The sequence below is a fragment of the Geotrypetes seraphini genome, chromosome 14, assembly GCF_902459505.1.
Source record: "Geotrypetes seraphini chromosome 14, aGeoSer1.1, whole genome shotgun sequence".
In the NCBI taxonomy this organism is placed as follows: domain Eukaryota; kingdom Metazoa; phylum Chordata; class Amphibia; order Gymnophiona; family Dermophiidae; genus Geotrypetes; species Geotrypetes seraphini.
Window position 1 is genome coordinate 75,984,044 of NC_047097.1, and position 26,778 is coordinate 76,010,821.

The 26,778-nt window shown below is 46.3% G+C and overlaps 1 protein-coding gene across 4 annotated transcripts in view; it reads right to left on the reverse strand.

Annotated features, from left to right (window-relative positions):
• CTDSPL2 (CTD small phosphatase like 2) overlaps positions 1 to 26,194 on the reverse strand; it is a 202,553-nt gene extending 176,359 nt beyond the window's left edge. The window contains exons 1-3 of one of the 4 annotated variants that reach the window (XM_033920361.1): positions 25,986 to 26,194; positions 23,359 to 23,561; positions 3,872 to 4,042 (exon numbers count right to left, since the gene is read on the reverse strand). The gene's annotated coding sequence lies outside the window, so the exon portion shown is untranslated. Of the gene's footprint in view, positions 1 to 3,871; positions 4,043 to 4,216; positions 4,462 to 23,358; positions 23,562 to 25,985 lie in introns of those variants that run through there. The other 3 variants (XM_033920364.1, XM_033920362.1, XM_033920363.1) reach the window with 3 other exon arrangements.
• Between the last annotated feature and the right edge of the window lie 584 nt (positions 26,195 to 26,778).

The window sequence follows — 26,778 nt, forward strand, 5'->3', positions numbered from 1 at the left end:
GTGGGTTGGTTTGGGGGTAGGCAGGCTTCAGCACGGGTCGACTTCGGGGGAGGGAGGGGGTGGGATAAAATCTGGAAAGCAGTGATGGGGCATGAACTCGGGACACAGAAGGAAGGGAGGGGGCATTAATAGGAAAAATAGTAAATGGGGTCATTTTACACAAGGGAGGGAGGAAGGGGGCACTAACTTAGGACATAGGAAGGAGGGAGGGAAGGAATAGAAAGGGACAATTGTTGGACCTGAGTGTGTGAGTGAGAGGGAAAAAGATGGTGCACATGGGGAAAGGAAGAGGAAAATTGGGCATAGAGAGGAGTGAGGTAGAGATGCATGGGGAATAGAAGGATAAGAGAGAGAATTGTTGGATATGGTGGTGGAGAAGGAACAGAAAGATAGATTGAAGGGGATGCAAGGGGGAAGAATGTTGGGCATACTGATGGAGGGAGAGATGTAGCATGATATTGGAGAGGGGTGATAGGAGAAATGGGCACGAGACTGGTGGGCAATGGTGAAAAATATTGCACATGATCTGGGGGATGAGAGAGGAAGAAAAGTTGGACTTCTAGAGGGACAGAGAGAGATGTTGGTTGGGGAATGGAATGAGGTCTAAAGGAAAGGAAGCGGCGTGCAAGAGGCAGAAATAAATAAATAAATATTGGATGCACGTCAGAAGTGCCACCAGAGACTCATAAAATCACCAGACAACAAAGGTAGGAAAAATGATTTTATTTTTAATTTAGTGGAGTTTTTTTTTCTATAGTTGTTATTGAGGTGACATTGCATATTTTAAAGCCATCTGCCTTGACATCTTTCAAAAACCCCCAAATATAAATTATAATTAACATTTTCTCTGCGTACAATGTGCATTGAGTTTTTTTAATTTTGTGGTTACCATTATGTATTAATAAGATTATATTGTGTGTATATGAAAAATGGATGGAGGAAATTACATTACAATTAGTACTATTATTATGGGGAACGAATTATGCTCGTAAACCAAGGTTCCACTGTAGTTAGTTACATTGCTGAGACTATCTGAATTCAATTGCAAATTTCTTCCCTATACAAAAAAACACACGCCTGAAAATTTGATGTCTGGTAGAGAAAAAGTTGCTCTATATCCAATGCTTTTTGAACCAAAGTGATTGCTGGTGTCAAAACTGAAATACAATGCTTCAAAAATGGGTAAAATTTGTTGATAATAGTTTTTGCTGCTCTGTTTGACTTGCAATATCTTGGCAAATAAACGAAAGCAGGTCTTGAAATTTTCCTAGATGAATAGTAATCAATAGTTGAGCAGGTGCACCAAGCGAGAAGTCACCACTTATATTTGTTACAAATCTATGGCACCCCAAAGATGAAGCCAAAAATTAGCGAATTGAGTTTTTGGCCAATTTTGGCATTGAGGCATCAGAAGAGCATTTAATAAGCTTTCAGAGTTTCAAAAGTCTAGGTTAAGTACAAAAAGTTGTACATTTAGACTAAATTTCAGGCTGATGTTAGCAATACTCTGTGTACAGGAGGTCCTTGAAGTTGCCCATTTGTTTCGTACGATACGCACAAAAATTTTAGGGCCTCTACTTAGGCACCTCTTACTACATGAATTTCTTATTTTCGAGGTTGAAACTTTGCAGGGCTTAGTTTTTCAAGCCAGAGCACCTATGTGCCAAGTTTCATTGAAATTGGAGATGGTAAGGTGCGGATCATTCTGAAAATTTGTACAGCTGGTGTAGAATGACCCCAAAGCTAACATATTTCAGTCAATAGATTCCTTTTTTCCAGGGGGAAGCAAAGATAGCGGATGGCTTTGACTGAGCTCTGAACGTGCACCAAAGTTTTCTTCAGTCTTTTTTCCTTTTTTATAATCGGGGAGTGGATCCTGCTGGGAGCCTGAGTGAGGGAAAGCTTGGTTCCTTGGGACAGGACATCTCATTGTCGCCCCCGATGATCTCCGCACCTGTCTGTCCAGCGGAAGGGCGGAATGGAGAATCCAGCTCCATGGAGGATGAGGAGACTCCGGAGCTGGAAGGAGGAGGAGCCCTGGCTGTTGGATTGCAACAGACCCAGAGCAATACCAGAGGAGCTGAAGAACCGGCAGGAACTCCTGGAGTCACACTGGAAACTCTTCTTTGTGCCATTAAGAAAATGGATGTTACGATGGAGAAAACTGCTAAAGATTTAGAGGTATTGGTAGCCAAAGTGGATTCTTTTGCTAATACAATTGAATTGGTAAAACAAGAATGTATTGACAAAATTCAAACAGAGACTGCCCCATTGAAAAAACTCAATTGCTGAGATTATAAAAGATAAAATTGTAATTCATCGTAAAATTGAGCAAATTGAGAACTTCAATAGGCGTCTGAACTTGTGTATTCTAAATTGTCCAAAAATTCAAACTCTCTCCAATTGAAGTTTAAAAAAAAATTTCTTGTAGAAAATCTAAACTTTTCCCCAGCCAATATTCTGCCAATAAAGCAAATTATTTACTATCTTTAAAAATAAAAAGGCAACAGTTGGAGGGACGACAGCAATTGAACCGGAGGAAAATAATCTTTAAAATCTTACCGCATTATTGGAAGATTCAATCACTAAAGTTAAAGACAGAACTACCATGATTGTAAATTTTGTCTTTGAACAAAACTTATTGTTAGTTATGAAATTATACTTCAAAAAAGGTGGGACTCCTTTTTGTGGTCAGAAATTTTAGATTTATCCTGATGTTACCAATTCCACAAAGGAACGTCGTAGAGAGTATCTTGTAATGCGAGATGAAACCAAGAAATTGGGAGCCACCTACCTTCTTGCATATCCTTGCAAATGTGTTATTAAATATCTGGACGTAAAGTATGTTGTTTTTTTTCTCCCTGAACATTTAAGATCTTTTTTGGATTTCAAGGGACTGACCAGTGGCACGGCTAGAGGCTCAAACTAATAACCAAAGGAATTAATAGCCATTTAAGCTATTTTCTTTTTGTAATTTGGTAATTATAAATTCTCCCTTAATTTCTAATGTCTTCCCTCCAGCAAGTTATTGAGGTCTAAGAAAGATTTTGAACTCATTAAGGATAATATTGATATATGGTGAGGTTTTTTGTTTTCTTGTATTTGAATTTGTTGAAATGAGTTTGATCTCTGTATTTCTGCAACAAGTAGATTTACGTGTAAATTTTGACAAATGAATACAAATAAAATTTAAAAAGAAAATTTAATTCCTTTTTCACCTTTGCTGTCTGGAGATTTATTTTTACATCATGTTAGTCCCAGTTTCTCTTTTTTCCGCTTTCCTGTCTTCTGCAAAATCTTCTGTTGCTGTCCATTGGTTCTTCCTACTATGGTCCAGCATTTCTCCTTCTTTCTTCCCTTCCTCCCATTGTACAGCATCCTCACTCTTCTGTCCTGGATCAATCTCCCTCTTTTCCCCCTCCCTACTCTTGTACAACATTCCCTCTCTTCCACCCGCATGTGCAACATGTCTTCCTATCTCTCTCTCTCTCTCTCTCTCACTATCCAACATCTCTTTCTCTCATTCCCTCCCTTGCTACAGAGGGAATTAGGAAAGAGAGAGAGGGATCCAGGATGCATCTCTCCCATCCTCTCTACTGCCACATCCAACCTGTTTCTCTCTCTCATTCCCCAAACCATGTGCAGCATCTTTCATCCCTGCCCACCAGCCCCATGCATTTTAAACAGCACGTAACAGATGACTGTCCTGATCCCAGGAGGGGAGGAAATGCCTCACTCACTCTTTGGGTTGCTGCTCTTCTCTTGTACAGGCCTTTGATGGCTTCCTTAATGTAGCTGCTCATCTCCTCTACCTTCCCATTAGTTCTAGATGCTGCTCATGACTCCTGCTGACCCTAGCCAGTAGTCTCACCTGGCTGCTCTTGGCTTGATGGTTCAGCTTTCTCTGGTTTTCTAATAGATGTCACTTTGTTTTGCAGTCATGATGCCACGTTTCTTGACACACATCATCACTGAAAGCTTCTGTCACAAAGATGCATCACAGGGTTGTTCTGGGATCCACTGCTCATCTGAAAACCTGCTGCTACAAAATCACAAAGACAAAAAAATGCATCTTGAGTATTAAATGATGATGGCAGGTGTAGCCATCTTACAAAAAAAAAAAAAAAAGGTCTTTGCTGCACATTCCTGTGCCAAAACCCTGAAGGCAATAATCTAAAGAGCACAGAGAAAATAAAAAAAGAGATTTGGTTCTTACCTTGCTAATATCTTTTCCAGTAGATAGGTGTGTCATTCTGGACAAGCGGGTTCTCCCCATGGCTGTGAACCTGTGCAGAAGGAATCTACTCCAGATTTTTCCTATAACCCTCCTACTTCACTTAGAGCTCTACTGCCCTCTACAGTTAGTCCCCAAGCAAACAAGAGCTCTTCCGTAATCAGGCAAAGTAGGAATATAGGAAAACCTCTCAACTAATTAGTTTGTTTTACTCAAACCAAGTAAAATAAGAACTATGAACAATCAAACAGAGTAACAAACTAGAGAAAGACATGGGGGAAAAATCTGTCCCTGCAAGCTCGGTCTTTGTCCCCGCCCCGACCTCAGAAGTTACATCGGAAGAAGGGACTCAGCTGGAAGAAGATCCAGGAGCAAACCTGAGATGTTGCCTTTTTGTCCACAAAGCTTCTAAGAGGCTGGTATGCCTGGGGTGGGAGGTGCAAAGGGGCCAACCCAGGGGAGTTGCAGGGGTTTCTTTTCTACTGGTTTTGACTCGCAAAAGGGAGGGGACTGCTGGACCCGCAATCGTGAGGGGGGCTGCTGGCCGGGAGGGGTGGGAGGAAGGCGAGTCACAGCAGATCTTTTACTGCGGGGATAAAGCCATTTACTGCCCCGCGGGGTGGTGAAAGGCCTTGTTCCCATACCTTTGACAAACAGCCAATTTTTTCCTCTGTTCCTGTGGGTTTGCCAAGGCTAGACGTGGGAAAGTCACATTCTCTATAACAAACATGCCAGCAAAAGCATCAAAGAAGCTCAAATAGTACCCAAAATGCACCAGTAATAAATTATTCTTCATGGCTCCACTGGCCTCCAAGGAACAGACTTGGAGAAGAACATTCCTAATGAGACAGTAAGCAGGCACAACAAAGACAGAGTGGAAGTAAAGCACAGTTACTTAACGTAACAGTTGTTATCCAGGGACAGCAGGCAGCTATTCTCAAAAGTGGGTGACGTCATCCGACGGAGCCTCGATGCTGACGCCTCACAAGCAGACTTGCTTGAAGAAACTCGAAGTTTCAAGTAGCCCGCACCGCACATGTGCGAGTGCCTTCCCACCCAGCGCAGGGCGCGTCTCCTCAGTTCAGATAGCCAGCAGAGAAGCTAACCCGGGGAGGTGGGTGGGATGTGAGAATAGCTGCCTGCTGTCCCTGGATAACAACTGTTACGGTAAGTAACTGTGCTTTATCCCAGGACAAGCAGGCAGGTATTCTCACTAGTGGGTGACCTCCAAGCTAATCAAAGTGGGATGGTGGAAGAGTTGGCAACTTAGGAGAATAAATTTTGCAATACTGTTTGGCCAAACTGTCCATCCCGTCTGGAGAAAGTATCCAGACAATAGTGAGAAGTGAAGGTATGAACCGAGGACCAAGTAGCAGCTCTACAAATTTCCTTAATAGGTGTAGATCTGAGGAAAGCTACAGAAGCTGCCATTGCTCTGACCTTATGGGCTGTGACTTTACGGGCTGTGACTTTACTGTGACGGGGTAATCCAGCCTGGGCATAGCAGAAAGAGATACAAGCTGCCATCCAATTGGAGATGGTACGCTTAGAGATAGGATGTCCCAACTTGTTCGGATCAAGTTGAGGAGCAGTTCTGTGCGGTTTGGTGCGTTCCAGATAGAAAGCCAAAGCACACTTACAGTCCAGAGTATGAAGAGCTGAATCTCCAGGATGAGAATGAGGCTTTGGAAAAAACATTGAAAGAACAATGGATTGATTGAGATGAAATTCCGAGACAACTTTAGGAAGGAATTTCGGATGAGTGCGAAGAACCATCTTGTCATGATGGAACACTGTAAAAGGTGAATTCGCAACCAATGCTTGAAGCCCAACCAATGCTCGACGAGCAGAAGTGAGGCCAATGAGAAACACAACTTTCCAAGTGAGATACTTCAGATGAGCCTTGTCAATAGGTTCAAATGGAGGTTTCATAAGCTGAGAAAGAACAATATTGAGGTCCCAAACCGCTGGAGGCGGTTTGAGAGAAGGATTGACATGGAAAAGTCCTTTCATGAATCTGGAAATCACAGGATGTGCAGAAAGAGGTTTCCCTTGAAGCGGCTGATGGAAAGCAGCAATTGCACTCAGATGAACTCGTATCGATGTAGACTTGAGGCCAGAATGAGAAAGGTGCAACAGATAGTCCAAAACTGAAGATAAGGAGGAATGTTGAGGCTCCTGATGATGAGAAAAACACCAAGTAGAAAATCTAGTCCATTTTTGGTGATAGCATTGTCTAGTAGCAAGCTTCCTTGAAGCTTCCAAAACATCCCTCACTGCTTGCGTAAACTGGAGAGGAGTTATGTTGAGAGGAACCAAGCTATCAGGTGGAGAGACTGCAGGTTGGGATGAAGCAGAGATCCCTAATGCTGTGTAAGCAGCGATGGAAACACTGGTAGAAGAAAGGGCTCCCTGCTGCTGAGTTGAAGTAGAAGGGAGTACCAAGGTTGCCTGGGCCACCGAGGAGCAATCAGAATCATGGTGGCATGGTCGGACTTCAGCTTGACCAGAGTCTTTTGAATGAGAGGAAATGGAGGAAACGCATACAGAAAGCGATTCGTCCAGTCCAGAAGAAAAGCATCCGCCTCAAGGCGATGAGGAGTGTAGATCCTGGAGCAGAACTGAGGCAGCTTGAAGTTGTAGGGGGCTGCGAAGAGGTCTATCTGAGGCGTTCCCCACAGAGAGAAAACGTGATGAAGGGGCGTGAAGTGGAGAGTCCATTCGTGTGGTTGCAGAAGACGACTCAAGTTGTCCGCTAAGGCATTGTCCGCCCCCTGAATGTAGACAGCTTTGACGAAGGTGTTGTGGCAAATTGCCCAATCCCAAACTTTCAGAGCTTCCTGACAGAGGGAGGCTGATCCTGTGCCTCCCTGTTTGACGACATAATACATTGCGACCTGGTTGTCCGTGCGAATGAGGACCACACGGTCATGAAGCAAATGTTGAAAAGCAGTGAGAGCATTGAAGATCGCCCTGAGTTCCAGGAGATTGATGTGGCACTGGCGGTCTGCACTGGTCCAATAGCCTTGGGTGTGGAGACCATCCAGATGAGCCCCCCAAGCGTAAGGCGAAGAGTCGGTCGTGAGAACCTTGTGATGGGGGGGCGTGTGAAACAGTAAGCCTCTGGATAGATTGGAAGAGAGCATCCACCAGCGAAGAGACTGTGTCAGAGTAGGAGTGACCTGGATGTGTCGAGTCAGAGGGTCGGAAACCTGCGTCCATTGAGGTGCCAGGGTCCACTGAGGAATTCTGAGGTGAAGTCTGGCAAAATGAGTCACGTATACTGTAGAAGCCATGTGACCCAGAAGAACCATCATGTATCTCGCCGAAATAGAAGGGCGAGAGGACACTGCATGACAAAGCTGGAGAAGAGCTTCCAGACGTTGTTGAGGAAGGAATGCTCTAGTTGGATCGTGTCCAGCACGGCCCCGATGAACTGTAGGGATTGAGAGGGGCATAGCTGGGACTTTGGAAAGTTTACCTCTAACCCCAGACTCTGAAGGAATGTAATAGTCTGTCGGGTCGCTGAGATAACCCCCTCCCTCGACAGGGCTTTGATTAGCAGTCGTCGAGGTAGGGGAAGACCTGAAGGCCCCGAGACCATAGGGCCGCCGCCACCACCACGAGACACTTCGTAAAGACCTGTGGGACGAAGCAAGCCCGAATGGGAGGACCCGGTATTGGAGATGCAGATCTCCCACCTGAAAACAAAGGAACCGGCGACAATATGGATGCACCGGAACATGAGTGTAAGCTTCCTTCAGATCGAGGGAGCACAACCAGTCCCCTTCGTCGAGCAAGGGGTACAGAACGGGAAGAGAGAGCATCCAGAACTTCTCCCGAACGAGGAATTTGTTGAGCCTCTGGAGGTCCAGAATCGGCCGGAGGTGCCCGGTCTTTTTGGGGACCAGGAAGTACCTGGAATAAAAACCCCGCCCCCTCTGGGAGGGGGGAACCACCTCCACTGCACGAAGGCGAAGAAGCGCCCGGGTCTCCAGAAGGAGCAAGGGAAGCTGCGTCCGATTGGAAAGAGACATACCGGGAGGACTGTCCGGCGGTAACTCCCGAAAGTTCAAGGAATACCCCTCCCTGACCACGGTCAGGACCCAAGCGTCCAAGGTAATACGAGCCCAGAGTGGGTAAAAGGCCCGGAGACGGCCTCCAATGGGAAGGGGGGGCAGAAACCATCACGGAGGGGGCCATCCCCCATCCGCTCAGCCCATCAAAAAGACGGTGCCGGCTTAGACCCCGCCGAGGACTGAGGGTTCGGAGCAGCCCGCTGCCGCTGCTTTCGGCGAGGAGGTGGGCGCGAGAAAGCTGGAGTAGACTTTTGCAGGTACTGCCTTGGCGGTAGCCGATAGGCCTTAGAAGGAGTGGACTTCGGCTTAGGCTGCACCAAAGCAGCGAAGGAATGCTCGTGCTCCGAGAGGCGCTTAGTGGGCGCCTCGATTGAGTCATCGAAGAGCTCATTCCTCAAACAGGGCAGATTGGCCAAGCGGTCCTGCAGGTTGGGGTCCATGTCCACGATGCGGAGCCGTGCCAACCGGCGCATGGCCACCGCAAAGGCGGAAACCCGGAAGGAAAGCTCAAAAGCATCGTAAGCTGCATGGAAAAGATGCAACCGTAGCTGAGAAAGAGTCCACCAACTGCCCAAACTCCGCCTGGCGAGAGGCGGGTAAGTCACCCTGAAAGGCGGGTAGGGACTTGACCAAGACCTTAAGGTACGATGTAAAGGTGAAATTATAGTTCAAGACCCTGTTGGTCATCATAGAATTTTGGTAGAGACGCCTGCCAAATTTGTCCATGGTCCGCCCCTCCCATCCCAGCGGGACCGCCGCGGAGACCCTGGAGGGATGGGACTTCTTAAGCGAAGACTCCACCAATAGAGACTGGTGGGACAGTTGAGCCTTCTCAAATCACATGCAGGGGACAGTCCAGTACTTAGATTCCATTTTGGACGGAATAGCTGGAACTGCATAGGAGGTTTCCAAGTTCCGGAAGAAAGCTTGGCGCAAGACCGGGTTCAACGGGAGCCATAGAGACTCCCGCGGAGGACACAGCAGGTCCATCTCCACCAGAAACTCCTTGTTATACTTGGAGTCGGCCTGGAGATCAAGGTCCAGCACCTTCCCCATATCCTGAACAAACCTCGTGAAGGAGGAGGGGCGACCCTCGGACCGACACCCGGGGGGGGGGGGTCGAACGAGACCAAGGCGTCGCCGAAAAGAAGGGAGAAGCCTCCCGAGAATAATGTGGCGGCTGATCAGTATCCCTGTGACCCGAACCCCAGGACGCCACACTGAGGGAACGCGGCGGGGTCGAGGACAGGCAGCGCTTCGAGGACCCCCGAGGCGAGGACCCCGGGGTCCGAGGCACCGCGGCCCGCTGACGCCAAGGAGACAAGCCCCGGTAAAAAAGTGGGAGAACCCCTCGAGGTCGGGGCCTCCAGGACCAGAGCGCGACTTGAACAGCTGGGGATTGGAGAGAGACAGCCCCGAAATCCGGAGAGCCCTTTTAGTGTGAACCCCCGGGGACCGACCCCGCCTCGGGGAAGAGTCCCGGAGGCGCTTCGCCAAACGTCGAGACAGGGTCAAGGCACATTCTGACCCACGCTTCGACCGAGGGCGAGGAATGCCCCGAGGTCTGAGGCAAGGAGTCTGAGGACGAAAGGCGCTGAGACCGACGCACCTTGCCCCCAGAGGAGTCGACGCGACGCTCAGGCTGGTCCGGAGCATGGGAGGTCGAAGCCGGGGTCAAATGGGTCAAAACTGAGGTAAGCTCCGAGAAGATCATAGCCCGTAACATCTCCTGGAACACGGGCACGAAAGCATCGAGGGCATATCAGGTGCAGTAGTGCATTCCACCGAGGGCGATGTCGAAGATGAGTATTCCCTAGAGGTGGAAGCACGCTTCGAGGGCTTGGCCAGTCTCAACGAGGCCAGTGGAAGGGCATCCCCACCATGAACGGCCGGAGACTCCGAGGTTGGCTTCCTCACCAGCGCTGACCCTGAAGAGGAAGAAAGAGGGGACTTACCCGGAGCCGAGGTCGAGCCCTTCGAGGCCGAGATCTTACTCGGGGCCGAGGTCTTCGAGGCCGATGTCAAAGCCAGGGCTAGGTCCACAGCAAACAGTTCAGCCATGCAGGCCCAACGACGTCGCAGGGCACAATTCTGAAAAGTAGCACACCTGGTGCAAGCGTCGGTCGGATGGTCAGCCCCCAAGCACAGGATACACCACAAATGCGGGTCGGTGAAGGATAACAGCCGACCGCACTGGTGCACTTCTTAAACCCGGTAAAAGGCCGGGACATAAGGAAAAAAGCGGCCACGGCAAACCGGGAACACCCGGATGCCGAAATCATGGAAGTCAAGTTTTTTTGGTTTTTTTTAACAAAACCCGAAGGCAAAAAGGTGCACAGCGACTCCGATGAAAAAAACAAAGAAGCCACGGTGCTAGAAAGGCACTTGAACACGGAGAGAAAAACGACAGGGCTTTCTGGCTCCGCGGAAAACTAAGAACTGAAGACCACGAGGAGGGGATGCGCCCTCTAGTGGAGCGGGAAGGCACACACATGCGTGGTGCAGCACCAGCAAACTTGAAATCTTCAATCAAGTTTGCTTGAAAAGATGTCCGCGTCGGGGCTCCGTGGATGAAGTCACCCACATGTAAAGAATATGCTGCCTGCTTGTCCTGGGATAACCCCTATTTGTCCTGTTTGTTTTAATTAGAATGTATACTTCTCCCTCTGAACACATGGGGGTTAGGGGCAGAGCCGGCCCGTGAATATTGAAAAACTGCAAATAACTTTTAGGGCCAACTCTAACCCATCCCGCCTCCCTCCTGCCTCACAGACCTCCCCAAAATTAACCTGGTGGTCTAGCAGTGAAGCGGGGCTGGAGCGATCTTCCTACACTCCTGCCCTGTGCACAGTCATCAAAAATGGCTGCTGTGAGTTCCCATTGTAGGAAGATCGCTCCTGCCCCGCGTCACCGCTAAACCACCGGGTAAGGTCTGGGGAAGTCCGGAATGCAGGAGGGAGGCGGGGGATGGATCGGGGAAAAAAAATGCGAATAACCAAATTTACGAGTATTAAACCTGCGAATTTGGAGGGGGAAGTGTGAACTCTACTGAGCAGGGATTGTCTCTTATAAGTTTAATATACAGTGCTGCATTTGTCTAGCTGTACTACAGAAATAAGTAGAAGCATTAGTAGCTGTAATAGTAAGACTTGAATATATACCAAGACCCTCATTTTTGGGCCCAAAAATCTAGGTTTATATTTGAGTATACAGTATTGCAGTTACCGTATTTTTTGCTCCATAAGACGCACCTACCTGTAAAGGAGGAAAAACCCAGAAAAAAAATTTTGAACAATAGTGTACCCTGTCCCCCTCTGATGGTCTAGTGCGGGGGTCGGCAACCCGCGGCTCCAGAGCCGCATGCGGCTCTTTTCCACCTCTGCTGCGGCTCCGGTAGTGTGTCACGCAGGAATGCAGCTTACAAGTCCGGCGTCGCGGCGGGAAATAGCCATGCTGAGCAGTGAGCTCAGCACACACAGATGAAAGCCTTGCTTGCTGATTGGTCCGGCGGCCCCGCCCCGCCGTGCCGCCGGACCAATCAGCAAGCAAGGTTTTCATCTGTGTAGTGCTGAGCTCACTGCTCAGCATGGCTATTTCCCGCCGCGACGCCGGACTTGTAAGGTGCCTGAAAAAGAAATCATCCTGGCCGGGGTCGGTGTCATGCTCCGGAGATCTACAGCCTTCCTATCTCCCTCTCCCTTCTACCTGCTTCCGGCCACATCCCCTGCTCCGCGGCTTTCTTCGGCAACTCAGCAGCAGCTTCTGACGTCGGGGCCTACCCTCTGCGAGTCCCGTTTGTTTCAACTTCCTTTTTCCACAAAGGCAGGACTCGTAGAGGGAAGGCCTTGATGTCGGCAGCTTGTCTTGATCACCGCTGCTGCCGAGTTGCTGAAGAGAGCCGCGGAGCAGGGGGGTGTTGCCAGGTGCAGGTAGAAGGGAGAGGGCCAGATGCAGGACTCGTGGGTGAGGGAGGAGAAGAGAGAGAGAAAGAGAGAGGGGAGGGAAACAAAAGGAAATCTTTCATACTGGGCTGGGCCGGAGTGGAGGGAGGGTGGAAAGATTCTAGCTACAGGGTGCAGTAACAAAGGAAAAGGGGGGAAAGCTGAAAATGGAGATAGTGACACAAAGAAGAGAAAGGGTAAGCAGGACCTACTGAATAAGGATAGAGATACAGAGGGGACATGAAGAGGAGGTGAAATAGAGACATAGAAGTAATGCTGAAAAAGTGTGTGGGGGGAGATAAAGACATTGAAAGGGCAAATGGTGAACATGGCGTAAAGATAAGGACAGAGACAAATGAAGATTCTGAAAAAGTGGTGAGATAGGGATATAGGTGAGATGGACACAAAGAAGGGTGATGCTGGAAAATAGGTGGAATGGTAATTCTGACAGACACAGAAGGGAAATGCTGGATCAAGGAGAGATGGGGCTCAGGCTGGATGGAATGAGGAGAAATGCCTTGTTGGTCCGGAACTTCCTCTCCTACGTCAGAATTGACGTCAGGGAGCGGAATGCTGGTCAGCGCAACACTTCTGCAGGGAAAGCTTGGGACGGCGGTGGCTTGGGGGCTGTTCCCCGATTGCGGTGGCAGCAAACCGAGTGGCTTGGGGGACGGCACGGAGACAGAAAGAAGGGGGAACAGGGAGACAGAAAGAAAAAGTTGGGGGAGAGAATGAGGTCTGGAGGAGAGGAAACATACAGGAGGCTGAAAGAAAGGAAGAAAGATTGGATGCACAGTCAGAAGAAGAAAGTGCAACCAGAGACTCATGAAATCACCAAATAGCAAAGGTAGGAAAAATGATTTTATTTTCAATTTAGTGATCCTGTATATAGCATTAAGATAAGAAACAATATATGCAGTGTTAGATTTGTTTTATAATGGTTTTGCGGCTCCAAGTTTTTTTTTCTTTTCGAAAACGGGTCCAAGTGGCTCTTTATGTCTTAAAGGTTGCAGACCCCTGGTCTAGTGGTAGGCCGAGACAGAGTACAGAGCACGTCTAGTGATGGGCACGACTACTGATAGGCAATCTAATGGCAGCCAGCCAGCCCCAAGCCAGCCAGTAACTTTCTAAAACACCCACCTTCAGGTACAATTTTTTTAACCCCCCCTGTACCGTTTTAAAAAATCCCCCCCCCCCACTGCAAGCCCCTTTCTAAAACATCCCCCCTACATGCCTGCCGCCGCACCTTTTTAAAATATCCCCCACCGCACCTTTTTCGCATACCCCCTCAAGCACCCGCCGCCACACCGACAGGAGCAGCGGAGGTCAGGTGCGAGCTTTCCACACTCCTGCCTGGCCCTGTGCTGCTTTCTGATTGGTTGCCGTCAGTTCTCGTCCTGTATAGTGTCCAAGACAGCTCCAATGAACTGTAGAGTTTGAGAGGACTGTAGCTGGGACTTGGGGAAAGTTAATTTTGAACTCCAAACTTTGAAGGAACCAAATAGACCGTTGGGTCGCTACAATAACTTTGCCGTCACTGCCCCTATTCTTTGGAATTCGCTGCCTAACCACTTGTGTGGTGAATCCAATTTAAAACAATTTAAAGTAAAACTAAAAACATTCTTGTTCCAGGACGCCTTTGGATAACAACTGTCCTTTTAAGGACAAAATTAAAGTAAACTGTTACTTTTTACCCTAACCTATTGTACTTTCCTTTTATGTTTCTATAATGATTGTAGTTCTTCCCCACTTTCCTATTGTTTGAAGTAGGTCCAAACGTTTTATCTGTGCTTTATTATGACACTTGGATTTTATCCAGTATCCCTTATTTTTATGTTTTTACGTTTTAATATGTTTTTATGCAATTTCATATTGTACACCGCTTAGAAACCTGATTAAGCGGTTTAAAAAAATCTTTTAATAAATTTGAAACTTGAACTTGAGATGTTGAATCTTTGATGAGCCAGTCGTCCAGGTACGGGAACACCTGTAGACCATGGTTCCACTGAGTTGCTGCTACTACAACTAGGCACTTGGTGAAAACTCTTGGAGATGATGCCAGGCCGAAGAGTAGCCCTCTGTATTGGAAATGCAGATTTCCCACCCAAAATCTGAGAACTGTCAAGAGGCTGGATGAATGAGAACGTGAGTGTAAGCCTCTTTGAGATCTAGAGAACATAACCAATCGTTCTGATCTAGAAGGGGGTACAAGGATGCCAGAGACAACATGCAGATTTTTTCTTTGACTAAAAATTTGTTGAGTGCTCTGTGATCCAAGATAGGGCGCAGATCCCCGTCTTCTTCGGAACTAGGAAGTAACGGGAGTAAAAACCCCTGCTCTGCTGTTCCAAGGGAATTTCCTCGATGGCATGGAGACGAAGCAGAGCTTGAGCTTCCTGAAGACGAAAGGTGGTCTGCGATGAATTGGAAGGATACTCTCTTGGAAGACGATCTGGTGGAATCTGGAGGAAACAAAGAGAGTATCCTTCCTTGAGAACAGACAGCACACAGAGGTCATCTCCCAGCAGTGATAAAAATGATGGAGACGACCTCCAATGGGAAGGGGAGATAACAGAGGCAGAATGAGAGGTTATACTCTGTATTAGATGGTCAAAAAGGTTGAGAGGCTTTAGGCACAGCAGGAGTCCGAGATTATTGCTGCCTTTGCTGCTGTTGTTTCTTAAGAGGCGCTCATGTATAAGGAGCTGCTCTCTGTGGAAAATGCCTCTGGTAAGATGGAAGAGGCCTGAAGCCTTTAGAGGTAGAAGGCTTAGGACGAATGATGGAAGCAAACGATTTCTCATGTTCAGACAATTGTTTAGTAGCTGCCTCGATGGAGTCATAAAACAATTCATTGCCCTGACAAGGGATGTTGGCCAGACAATCTTGAAGATTGAGGTCCATGTCTACAGTACGGAGCCAGGCAAGCCGGCGCATCGCCACTGAGAAGGCAGTGACCCTCAAGGAATGTTCAAATGCATCATAGGAAGATTGAAGGAGATGCATGCGGAGTTGAGTCAGAGTGGTAATCACATACTGAAATCCTGGAAGATGGTGTTGAGGAATATATTTGAAATATTCAGGCAGTGTATCAAGTAAATGCTTGAAATAAGAAATGAAAACAAAATTGTCCAGTTGCCATAAGAGAATTTTGATATAAACGTCAACCAAACATGTCCATGGTCCTGCCCTCTCTTCCAGGAGGGACAGTGACATAAACTTTGGCAGGATTGGTCCTTTTCAGAGAAGACTCCACGAGAAGGGACTGATGGGATAACTAAGATTTCTCGAAGCCCTTGCAGTGGACCATCCTGTAACGAGATTCTAGCTTTCCTGGTACAGCAGTAATGGAATAAGGAGATTCAAGATTCCGCTTGAAAGTTTGAGAAAGAAGTCTATTAATGGGTAATTTGAGAGACTCCACAGGATGACGAGGCATACTCATTTCTTCTAAATACTCTGTGGAGTATTTGGAATCAGAGTCCAAAGTAATATTGAGATACTTACTCATCTGACGTAGGAAAGAAGAAAAAGATATCTGCTCCAAGGAAGGCTGACCTCGAGGGGAAGAAGGTGCATCTAAAGAAAATAAAATTAACAGGTAGGGCATAATTTTTCCTTCCTTAGCGCCGGCAACAGATGAATCCAGAGACTAATGGGATGTAATAAAGAAAACCTTAACTCAGGTGGGACGAACATGCTGCCTCTGCAATAACCACGCGCTCCGTCACATCCAAGCGATAATGCTTAGAAAACGTGTTTGAGGACGACCAAGTGGCCGCCCTACAAATCTTCAGAGAAAATCCCCTTGTTGAGTGATCATGGATAGCCTCCGGCAAAAGCTTGCCCACCAACAAATAAGCAGAAGCGATAGCCTCTCAGACCCAACGAGCCACCGAGGCCTTGGAAGCCGCTAGACCCTTCCTAGAACCTGAAAAGAGCACAAAGAGGTGATCTGAATGCCGAAAATCATTAGAAACCTGAAGACAGTGCAAGAACACCCTACGTGCATCAAGCAAATGCAAAGCATAAAACCGAGACCCCCAATCCTCTTCTTTGGAGGACGTTAGGAAGAGGGACTGATTAACCACCTTAGGAAGAAAGGAAGGAACCGTCCGAATCGAGACTCCAGACTCCGAGAAAAGTAAGTACAACACCTGCAACTCAGACACGCGCCTGGCTGATGCTAGGGCTACTAGAAAAATCATCTTCAAGGTAACATCTTTGAGCGTCACGTTACTCAACGGTTTGAAAGGAGCCCCTTGCAAACCCCCAAACACTACCTTCAGGCTCCAATGCGGACATGGCCTCCGTAAGGGTGGGCAAATGTGGTTTACCCCCCTAAGGAACTGAACCACATCTGGTTGAGACCCTAAGGACGAATTCGACACCTTCCCTCTGTAACAGGTGATAGCTGCCACTTGAGCCCAGCCTCCCTCCTGACCACCGGGTATCGCCGGTAAGCTCCCTGCCTGTGCAAGTTTGATCGGGTTGACTCTGCCCACTTTGCCTCGGATCTCCAGCGTTCGGATTGCCTCAGCCCACTGTGGGCCGCCGAAAGTCTCCCCAGTGATTCTTCAGGCAGTGGAAGGAGGAAGCCTCCTCCATTTTGTCCCTCCTTCCTCCACCCGACAACACTTGAGCAGGAGGGACCGGCCCTGCATCTGCTCTCTTTGAGCCCAGCCTCCCTCCTGACCACCGGGGATCGCTGGTAAGCTCTCTGCCTGTGCAGGTTTGATCGGGCTGACTCTGCCCACTTTGCCTCGGATCTCCAGCGTTCGGATTGCCTCAGCCCATTGTGGGCCGCCGAAAGTCTCCCCAGTGATTCTTCAGGCAGTGGAAGGAGGAAGCCTCCTCCATTTCGCCCCTCCTTCCTCCGTCCCACATCTCCTTTCAGAAAGGGCCGCTCTGACATACCTTGCCTGGTCCAAATCCCCATTTTCACCCTATTTAAACCTCTTACAGGACAGTATCCAGCTGCTTTGATATCATCCAGTTGCCTACTTATCCAGTTTACTTTGATCTCCAGTTGTTCTGATTTTTACCTCATTTATTGTTTTTAATTGCCACTTATTTCTACATGTTATTATCCTGCTACCAAGTTTGATTTTCCAGCTGCTCTGATTCTTACCCCACCTACTGCTGATCATCCAGTTCATAATCTAGCTGACTACCCAGTTCACTATCCTGTTGCTTATCCAGTTTAGATATCATAGTTCACCCTCCGCTAAGAATTGGGCTCCATGCTAACCTTCTTTCTCTTTTGATACAATCTGCCTAGCTCTTCCCCCAATAAAGCTCTCCCCCCACCAAAAAAAATAAAAATAAAAAAATAATAATAATTAATAATAATTTGATGCTTAAGGTTCACCTTCCTCCTTGTATCACTTGCTTCAACTAGATACCAACTTACTCTCCTGCCTTAAACCTTCTCTCAAAGGTTTATTTAGCCCTAATCCCTCTCCTGTGCTGACACCGAACCTTCCTCTCTCTGAAACTACCCGCACGCGAACCCAAACCAGTCCTACCTCCCGCCCTCAAAGATTCCCAACCCTCATCATGAAGCCATGTCTCTCTCGGCTTTCTTATCCGCACACCCAGGCAAAGAAATTTGCAGCGCTACTCACATGCTTCCTGCTCCCGAAAGATCAAATCCAGCACTATAGCATCAATGCTGTGCCAGCCAACCTGGTCCGGGCCTGACGGCTGGGGCTTTTTTTTAGTTTGTTTGCTTTTTCTTACGGGAAAGTAGCCCTCCAGAACAAGGAAATCCTGTACTCCACACGTGATGAGGGTGGGGAAGAGATCTAGGAGGGTCCAGGTGTTGCCCCAAAAGTGAGAACTATAATCTGCCAACACCCCTGAACTCAACTGAAGCCTGAGCAACAGGAGAATTCAGCCTATCTGAACAGGAGCCAACATCAGATAGCCAGGAACCACCAGAATAGTAGCCATCCAACCTGCTGGAGATAGAGCATACTAACTGGCCAGGAGGGACTCCATCCAAGATATACGCCTGCAAGTCAGTTCTCTATCTCCACCTGCTGGTAGATGTATTCTATCCCACTAGTCTCTGGATTTAGCTGCTGCCGGCGCTAAGGAAGGGAGAGATGATCACTGTACATGAAAAAAGTAAGACCTACCCCGAAAATAAGACCTAGGGCCTTTTTTGGGCACAAAAAGCACAGTTACTTACCGTAACAGGTGTTATCCAGGGACAGCAGGCTGCTATTCTCAAATATGGGTGACGTCATCAGCGGAGCCCGGATGCAGAAGCTCATAAGCAGACTTGCTTGAAGAAACGAGAAGTTTCGAGTCGACCGCACTATGCATGCGCAAGTGCCTTCACACCCAGCGTAGGGCGCGTCTCCTCAGTTCAGATAGCTAGTAGAAAACCCAACCAGGAGAGGTGGGTGGGTTGTGAGAATAGCTGCCTGCTGTCCCTGGATAACACCTGTTATGGTAAGTAACTGTGCTTTATCCCAGGACAAGCAGGCAGCCCATTCTCACATATGGGTGACCTCCAAACTAACCAGAATGGGATGGTGGGAGCGTTGGCAATTTAGGAGAATAAATTTTGTAATATTCTTTGGCCAAACTGTCCATCCCTTCTGGAGAAAGTATCCAGATAATAGTGAGATGTGAAAGTATGAACCGAGGACCAAGTAGCAGCCTTGCAAATCTCCTCAATAGGTGTAGATCTGAGGAAGGATACAGAAGCTGCCATTGCTCTGACTTTATTGGCTATGAATCTACTGTGTAGGGGTAATCCAGCCTGGGCATAGCAGAATGAGATACAAGCAGCCATCCAGTTGGAGATGGTACACTTAGAGGTAGGATGTCCCAACTTATTTGGATTAAAGGAGACAAAAAGTTGAGGAGCAGTTCTGTGTGGTTTGGTGCGTTCCAAATAGAAGGCCAAAGCTCGTTTACAGTCCAGAGAATGAAGAGCTACTTCTCCAGGATGAGAATGAGGCTTTGCAAAGAACACTGGAAGAAAAATAGATTGGTTGAGATGAAATTCCGATACCACTTTAGGGAGGAATTTTGGATGAGTACATAGGGCCACTTTGTCATGATGAAACACCATAAAAGGTGGATCAGCAAGTAAAGCTTGCAGCTCACTGACTCGTCGAGCAGAATTGAGGGCGATGAGAAACACCACTTTCCAAGTGAGATACTTCAGATGAGCCTTGTCAATTCAAATGGAGGCTTCATCAGCTGAGCAAGGACAACATTGAGGTGCCAAACCATCGGAGGTGGTTTGAGAGGAGATTTGACATTGAAAAGTCCTTTCATGAATCTGGAAACCACCAGATGAGCATAGAGGGGTCTCCCTTCAATAGGTTGATGGAAAGCCACAATTGCACTGAGATGGACTCGGATCGATGTAGACTTGAGGCCAGAAGTGGATAAGTGCAAAAAGTAATCCAAAACAGAAGATAAGGACTGTTGAGGCCCTTTATCATTAAAAACACGATGTAGAAAATCTAGTCCAATTTTGGTGATAGCATTGTTTAGTGGTAGGTTTCCTAGAAGCCTCTAAAATGTCTCTTACAGATTGAGAAAACTGAAGAGGAGTCATGTTGAGAGGTACCAAGCTGTCATGTGTAGAGACTGCAGGTTGGGATGAAGGAGATCCTTGACTCTGTGTAAGCAGAGATAGAAAAACTGGTAGAAGGTATGGCTCCCTGCTGCTGAGTTGAAGGGAGTACCAAAGTTGTCTCGGCCACCGAGGAGCAATCAGATACATGATCGTTCTTCAACTTGACCAGAGTCTTGAGAATGAGAGGGAATGGAGGAATGCGTATAGGAAGAGATTTGTCCATTCCAAAAGAAAATCATCTGCCTCGAGGCGATGAGGAGAGTATATCCTGCAGCACAACTGAGGCAGTTTGTAGTTGTGGGGAGGTGCAAAGAGGTCTATCTGAGGTATTCCCCACTGTGAAAAAATGTGATGAAGAGGCGAGGAATGGAGTATCCATTTGTGAGGTTGCAGAAGACGACTCAAGTTGTCTGCCAAGCAATTCTTTGCCCCTTGGATGTAGACAGCTTTGAGGAAGGTGTTGTGGCGGATTGCCCAATCCCAAACCTCCAGAGCTTCTTGATAAAGGGAGGCAGATCCCGACCCTCCCTGTTTGTTGACATAATACATGACGACTTGGTTGTCCGTCCGAATGAGGACTACCTGGTCGTGAAGAAGATGTTGAAAAGCATTGAGAGCCTTGAGGATTGCTTTGAGTTCCAACAGATTGATATGACACTGACGATCCATACTGGTCCAGTGGCCTTGTGTACGGAGACCATTGAGATGAGCGCCCCAAGCGTAGGTCGAAGAATCTGTCGTGAGGACCTTCTGATGGGGGGGGGGGGGGGGGGGGGGGCGTTTGAAAAAGCAAGCCTCTGGAGAGATTGGAAGAGAGCATCCACCAACAGAGAGACTGCTTCAATGAAGGAGTGACTGTTATGTGTCTAGAAAGTGGGTCACAAACCTGCGTCCATTGAGATGCCAGGGTCCACTGAGGAATTCTGAGGTGAAGTCTGGCAAAAGGAGTCACGTGTACTGTGGAGGCCATGTGACCCAGGAGTACCATCGTGTCTCACTGAGATGGAAGAGCGGGAAGACACTGTATGACAGAGTTGAAGAAGAGCTTCCAGACGCTGTTGTGGAAGGTATGCTCTGAGTTGGATAGTATCCAGAACAGCTCCGATGACTTGTAGATTCTGTGAGGGCTGAAGTTGGGATTTAGGAAAGTTGATTTTGAATCCCAAACTTTGTAGGAACCAGGTAGTCCATTGGGTCGTTACAATAACCTCCTGAGATGTTGAATCTTTGATGAGTCAGTCGTCGAGGTAGGGAAATACCTGAAGACCATGGTTCCTTAGAGCTGCTGCTACCACTACCAGGCACTTGGTGAACACTCTGGGAGATGAAGCCAGCCCGAAGGACAGCATTCTGTATTGATAATGCAGATTCCCCACCCGAAATCTGAGATATTGACGGGAGGCCGGATGTATGGGAATATGAGTGTAGGCCTCCTTGAGATCCAGAGAGCATAACCAGCCATTCTGCTCGAGAAGGGGATAAAGGGATGCCAGGGACAACATTCAAAATTTTTCTTTGACCAAAAATTTGTTGAGAGCACTGAAATCCAGAATGGGTCGCAGATCGTCCGTCTTCTTCGGAACAAGGAAGTAACGGGAGTAAAACCCCCTGTTCTGCTGTTCCAAAGGAACAGGTTCGATGGCATGGAGACGAAACAGAGCTTGAGCTTCCTGAAGAAGAAGGGCGGTCTGGAAAGGATTGGAAGGATACTCTCTTGGAGGAAGCTCTGGTGGAACCTGAGTGAAATGAAGAGAGTATCCTTCCCTGATGATGGTCAGCACCCAGAAGTCGGATGTAATTGTCACCCATCGGTGGTAAAAATGTTATACCAGTGTAGTCATAAAATCCCCATTTTCCCTCCCCATTACTCCATTTATAAATCTATCCTCCTCAAACTACTATAATGTAATGTATACATTCTGCAACTGCTTATATTGTAAGTCACCTTGAACCTGTTTAAGTATAGCACAACTCAAATACTAGATTAGATTTAGAATTATTTTAAGGTATACCATTCTGCTGACATGTAAAGCTATAGTTAAATTGGCTCTCCTTGGAGGTTTATACAGCATATGAGAAGTTCCCAGGGACACAGTAGTATAGGGCAGCTCTATACTTTCACCTTGAAAGAACAATTCTAAAAATATTCACAACGAGAACAAAAGGCACAAAGATAGGCATTACAAATCTGTATGCTAAAACAGTATTTGTATGATGGCATCTGGGCACCCAGATTCCATTATATAATAGAGAATAAGCCAGCATTTGTGAGCCAACATTTAGTCACCATCATCTACATCACTGTAAAAGACAGGTGTAAATGTTGGTACTTACTCTTATTGCTCAAAACTTAAAGAATACTGTCTGTTAGTGAGTATGCTCCACCCATGCCTCATTATGTGCACGTCCCTCTTAGTTACATGCTAAACCACCTAAGCAGTACTTTATAGAACAGCACAGGGTGGATTTGATTTACAAACAGATAAAGATTTGCATTTTGCATGCATGCCCGTCTTACCCACAGGTAGAGGAACTTCATTAAAATATTCCCAAACTGAGTCTCTTTTACAGTCTGCAGCCATTATAGGTTTTTCTTTCAAGAAGAGAATACGATGAACCTCATGCTATATATACAAAGATCCCAAGACTTGTGAAATATTCTGCCCAAAAGGTTTCTTTCATTTTTACTGCTTGCTCTGCCCTCCTCACACTTAGCTCCCTTATGCAGATATACTGTATGAAATTAGCACAGAGGTATAGGATTGATTCTATACATTGATTTGCAAAGGAACAATGGGGCTAATATGTTTTTCACAACTCTGTATGTTTTATAACATTTTTGCTATGAAGAAGCTGCTTGTTAATTCTGCAGACACAAATTCATAGTTTTGAGAAATGCAAAACCAAGAACTGTGATATCTTCTAGTCAGAAAAATTGTCCATGACATTATGAATGGATTAATGAATTTACCCAAAAATGTAAACATTGCATGAATATACAGTCTCAAACTATCTTTAGATAGATTTTATAAACCTGATTTTAAATTTTTTTTTATACACCCTGGAATAGCACCTCAGTGCATTTACATTCGCAACAACTATTTACCCCTGTCTAGGCGCTAAAATGGGAGTTATGTGCCATAGACTGCACAACAAATTGGCTCCTAACTTTTGGCGCACTATACAGAATTAGAGGAAAAGTAACTTAAGAATACGTCTTGACTGCACGTCTTCAAACCATCTGTCATATCAAGCTCAATTTAGAGGTTTACCAAACTGAATAAGACTCATAATAAATGATACAGAGCCAATTATTTCCAGCTTGAATTAATTTGAATATTACTATATAAAATCAATAATTTTGTATGATATGAATCTGAAGTTTTGTCCAGATATGCTAAATACAAAGCTGCCAAAAAAAACTCTGGAATAAAGTACTGTGATTCAAAATGTACAGACTGGGGGAATGCTATATAAAATTTCAATGTGTCTGAATACCTCTTGGTGCACCATCAGGTCCATCGCTGTAAAAGTGGAAATATTTCGACACCACCATGACACTGCCTCTATCAGCCATCCCTACGGTAAAGCATGATGATGATGGCAGTATTATGTTGTGGGGAATATGTTGCAACAGAAAAACGGACTGTGCAAAGTACAGGCAAATCCTGGAGTAAAACCTGTTCCAGTATGCCACAGACCTGGGAGAAGAAAGAAGATCCATCTTTCAGCAGGACAATGATACGGTAGTAAGCAAAGCAAAAGCAACAATGAGACTGTAAAAAAGGAAAGTAATGGCACTGAACAACCTAGTCAACCCAGATCTGAATCCAAACAAAATCAGTTACAAGACTTGAAAACTGCAGTCCACAGATAATTCCCAGCTAACATGAAAGAGCCTGAGGTATTCTGCAAGAAAAATGGAGAAAGTGCACCATCTTGCTGTGCAAAATCAGAAACACTTACCTTAAATAACTTACAGCAGTTGCTGCAAAAGTAGTTTCCACTAAGTACTAAGTCACAGGATGTAAAGACTTATGCAATCAAGACTTACTGGTTTTTACATTATGTTTTGAATGCTATTACTGCTAGACATATATGCAGCACTGGACATTAAACATGTAAGAGACAATCCCACAGTTGATGTAAACATTTACCCTTTATCAAAGTTTTTATATAACTTCTTCTCAATATAGTCTACAAAATAGTTTACCAAACAACATATCAAAACAGTAATGTTCACCAATTAAATTACTTGAAATAATCAGGGTGCCTAAGTTAAAAAAGAAGGGAGATCAGTAAAGAGTGCACTTTGAATACAAAATAAACTGACTCAACAAAATTATAGTCCCTGCCTAGAGAGTGATCACATTTTTATAGTACTCTCAGAGATATGTAATGTAATGTAATGTAATTTATTTCTTATATACCGCTACATCCGTTAGGTTCTAAGCGGTTTGAAGAAAATATACATTAAGATTATAAATGAGAAATAAGAAGGTACTTAAAAAATTCCCTTACTGTCCCGAAGGCTCACAATCTAACTAAAGTACCTGGAAATTAATAAAGAAGAGAAAATAAAGATGGTTGAAAAAAGAAAAATTCTATGTGAATTTATAGGATGGAAATTAAACTGACTGTGAAGAACTGTATGAAAAATACATATGGAATGCAGTTAGAGAGGGTAGGTTACAATCTATTTATGGTATTTGTTTAATTGGAAGGTATATGAAACTCCAGTGGTAAGTGTCGCCAACCCTGCGGTAAGAGTTCACCGTCCAGTCATTGCGTTTGTTGTCATATGATGACTATCTCAGACTCAACATTTGTTTTCAACTATTACTTGATTATTATTAGATTTCTTTTTGTATTTTCTTCATTTTTATATATAGTCCATAATTCACTCAAAAAATATATATGCAGATAGCAAAAGATCACTGAGTTAATTAAATCTTCACTTAACTCTGAATATGTTCTGGGGGTCTCAACGTGACAATACAAAAAGAAACCTAATAATAATCAAGTAATAGTTGCAAACAAACACAGAAAAACCTTGGTTTGCGAGCATAGTTCGCTCCAGAAGCATGCTTGTAATCCAAAGCACTCGTATATCAAAGCGAATTTCCCTATAGGAAATAATGAATACTCAGACGGTTCGTTCCACAACCCAAAAACTTGAATACAAAATACTATACGTACTTGTATTGCAAGACCTCACTCATTTAGAACAGTCACTAGAACCGTCAGCTCAGTTGTGATGTGTGTATACTGTATATACTTGTATTGCAAGACATTGCTTGTATATCAAGTTAAAATTTAAGCAAATGTTAAAACACTTGCAACCCAAGGTTTTACTGTATTGAGTCTCAGAGAGTGATCATATGACAACAAACGCAATGACTGGACGGTGAACTCTTACCGTGGGGGTGGCGACACTCACCATTGGAGGTTCATACCTCTGAGCGTACTATAAAAATGTGATCACCCTAGGGACTATAATTTAGTTGGCACCAATTAAATTAGCCATCTCCTTAAATAGCAAAACCTTGCAACTTTTACAGAATAAGTTATTATCAGTGACCTTTAAATTCCAATAGCATGCTGTAACACCTACTTGTTTCCTGAAACTGTACATTTTTTTAGACAAGACAGCGTGAAAAGTTTAACAAGACACTGGCATTACAACTTATTAAGAAAAAAGGGATCAAGGGTTATGGATTTGATATAGTGCCAGTCTGGGTACCAGTTATAGCGAGCTGACAATCTAAGTTATGCAGCTGAGGTTAAGGGGAGTCGAACCCACTGCATCAACCGTTAGGCTACATATATAGACCCCCCCCCCTCACCCCGCATATAGGCATGCAAATGGCAGCAATCCAGATTGGCAAATACACACGCGCGCACGAGACAGTTACAATGATGTGGGAGTGTGTGTACATGTAGACACACACCCCCTCCCTCACACGCACGCACGCACACGCAGAAAGAGCCTCCCTTCTGGGTAAATAAAGAGCCTTGCACCGCCCGCCCAACCCCGCTTGCGGCTCCTTCGGGCTCTCTGCCCTTCCGAAAGCTCCAACGAGCCCTTCCAGTCGAGGCCTAAGCCCGCTGCTGTCCGTTCGTACCTGCGCTCTGGGCCGCAGCCCCGCTACACGGGGCGGGAGAGCGGCGCCGCCTGCCCCTCCTCCGGCCCGCGGGCGGCCGCTGCTCAGGGCCCCGCTGTCCCTACCGCGCTCTCTCGCTCTCTGCTCCCCACAGACGCGCTGCTACAATCCAGGCGCCATTTCCCGCCTACCGAGCTGCTACACCACACGCAGGGGACCCGGATGGAGCGCGGTGCGCAGGCGCGGCAGAGGGGCGGGGCCACGTGGCCGTTGGATTGGGATGGGAAGAGGCAGGAGCCGGAGCGCGCGAGCGCCTGAGGTGAGGCGGGAAGAGGCCGCACTCTCTCTTCTTCCGTTCCCCACGAGCAAACGCCTCGGCGAGAGCGAGCCCACCCGAAGAGGGTGTGTGGTCCGGGGCTGGAGCTAAGCAGGGACCTCGGCTTCGCGGTCCCGCAAAGCGTGAGACCGACACTCGACTATGTCGACCCTAAGGGAAAGCAGGGCTAGGGGAGAGACGATGCAGGAGGACTAGAGGAAGCCTGCGGCTTTTTTACATTAGCACTTCTTTTCCACCAAAGTCCTTATGGCAGACCCAGTTAAACGTAGTATAGTACCAACTACCTTAAAACAACAATAAACACAAATCCTAATCAGTTTCAAGAGAAATAAAAATCAGTGTAGCTAATATTGTAAGAAATATCTAAGCATAATTTTTCTGTTTCAAGTTTATGCTGAAGAGAACATTTGAGAGTGGATACAAGAAAAGGAAAGTAGCAGCTTAAAGAGCAACTCACAAAAGTATCAAAACTTGCCA